Below are 2,139 nucleotides of genomic sequence, written 5' to 3'. Positions count from 1 at the left end.
AAAATCACTGGCCTCTGATTTGAAGAACTTCCTCACCAAAAAATAAATAAATAAGTAAGTAAATAAATAAAATTCAGCAGTTATCAGCCACCTGTGCCCACACAGGGGAATCCTACAGCTTCCCGATGTCCGGGCTTGTGAGGATTTTCCAATATGGACGAGTTAGTACTTTGAGTAATATTTCGAAGTATGGTATGATGCACGGGTCTCAAACAGCCAGAAAACCGAAAAGATAGAATGAAATATGTTGCAAGAGTTTAGTTAAACGCATGAAAATTAAAATGCCAAGAAGACCACTCCGTTTTAAACGTGTAAAAATAAATCGCATTCACGGATGGGGATCCAGAGACTCTGTTTTAGTCCATTGGTAAGAACTGCTCTCGCCACAACGCGGTGGACAGCAGGTCCCGGTGCACAAAGGAATATCCAACAGGTAAACGCATCAGGGAAACGGGGCCCATGAGATTGAGCGGGTGGTGGGCATAGTCCCAGGAACAGGCGCCCAGGCCCAGGCCCCAGGGCAGCTCCCACAGGCAGATGAGCGTCACATAGACGGGCCCCCGCTGCCAGGAGCTCCCGCCGCGACTGTAGTGAAGGTGGAAACAGAGCTTTTCCACCAGGAAGCTGCAGCTGCCGCACATGAAGAACGACCAGAGCGGTGAGTGAACACCATCGCCTCCTTTCACTCCTTTCGACCGGTGGCCCGGTCCCCCTGTCCCAGCTCCTCAAAGAAGAAGGTGAAGAAGATCTCATCCAAAAGCCGTGCATCCCGTGAAAGAGAAAGCGGAGCAGGTCCGGCAGCCCCTTGCTGGGGGCTCCTTCGGTGACCGGGGGCAGCGGGGGCTCGGGCACCGGGAGGGGCAGGGGCAGGGGCAGGGGCAGGGGCAGGGGCAGCGCCGGGTCGCGGCTGCAGCTCCGCCGGCGGCACCGCAAGCGCAGGAAGCGCCGCAGGAGCACTTGCAGGAGGTGGGGCGCCAGCAGGGGCTGCAGCGCCAGGTCCAGCGCCCCCGGCGCCCCCGAGTCGCCCGGCCAGTCGCCCAGGCTGAGCAGCGGCGCCTGGGCCGCCAGGGTCCACAGCCCCCCGGCGCCAACGGGGAGAGGAGGACACTGAAGACGGAGGCGCTGGGACAGCGCCGCCGCGGCAGGTGGACCTTCTCCAGGCGACGTGGGTGAGCAGGTGCAGGAGGCGGCGGGGGGGGGAGGCGGGGGCGGGGGGAAGCCCGGCATCCGGAGGTCGGGGCTGCGAGCCTAGCGCCGCGCTGACGACACCAGCACGTCCAGGTGACCCGTGCCTCCCGCAGAAGCAGAGGCTCCTCCGGGCTGCAGCTCGGCGCCCTCGGCCGCCGCTTCGGTAGCGGACAGCGGCCGGCGGGGCCTCGCCTCCTCGCCCGCTGGAGCCCCAGGCTGCCCCTCGGCGGCGACCCCTTGTCCGCGTCGCTGCCCGCCATGCGCTCCGTGGCCGCAGCAGCGCCCGATCCCACGCCGCCGCCGGGAGCCGGGAGCTGGGAGCCGAGGAGCCCAGTCCCGGGCCGCCTCCCAGTAGCGGCCGGCCCGCGAGGGGCGCGGCGGAGCTCGGTCCTGGCCACGGCCTGGCGGCAGCTGGAGCTATTGCGCTCGGGGGAGTCCCCGCCGCGCCCCGCTGCGCCCTCCCCTCCAGCCCTGGGCGAGGTGCCGCCCCGCTCACCCTGCGCGGCCCAACAGGCGCCGCTTCCTGCAGAGGGACTGCTGCGGCAGTGCCCGGGCTGCGAGGAGCAATGTCGGGGCGGGTGCAAAGCCCATCTTCTCTGTGGCTCAGCCCGCCGCCTCCGTCTCAGGCTCAGTAAAGAGTAAAGCGAGCAGCGACGCACCTGACCCTGGCCCTCTCCTCTCTTTTCAACATTTACCCAGTTCATGTAGGGAGCTATTTGCCCCCCTTATAAAAACACACTGGTGGGTGAGCACATACAGTAGTACTGGTAACTAAACATTCATTAAGAGAAAGTTAATTTTAAAAGAAAAACAATAATATTATTGATTGTGAACATTTATCAAGTGTTTATCATATACCTCACTCTCTGCCAAGCAATTCATATGCACCTCCTCATTCACTCAGTTCAGATAATGAAACTATGGCTGCAAGAAGTAACTTGTCCAGGTCAC

General features: G+C 61.7%; 1 pseudogene; it reads right to left on the bottom strand.

Moving 5' to 3' along the window:
* Positions 1-356: 356 nt before the first annotated feature.
* Positions 357-1,779, bottom strand: LOC139012897 (transmembrane protein 229A-like; annotated as a pseudogene).
* Positions 1,780-2,139: the final 360 nt, after the last annotated feature.

Source organism: Myotis yumanensis, unplaced genomic scaffold (assembly GCF_028538775.1).
Source record: "Myotis yumanensis isolate MYYU_CA2020_CCGP unplaced genomic scaffold, mMyoYum1.0.hap1 SCAF_6, whole genome shotgun sequence".
NCBI lineage: Eukaryota > Metazoa > Chordata > Mammalia > Chiroptera > Vespertilionidae > Myotis > Myotis yumanensis.
This window is presented reverse-complemented; position numbering and strand designations above follow the sequence as displayed.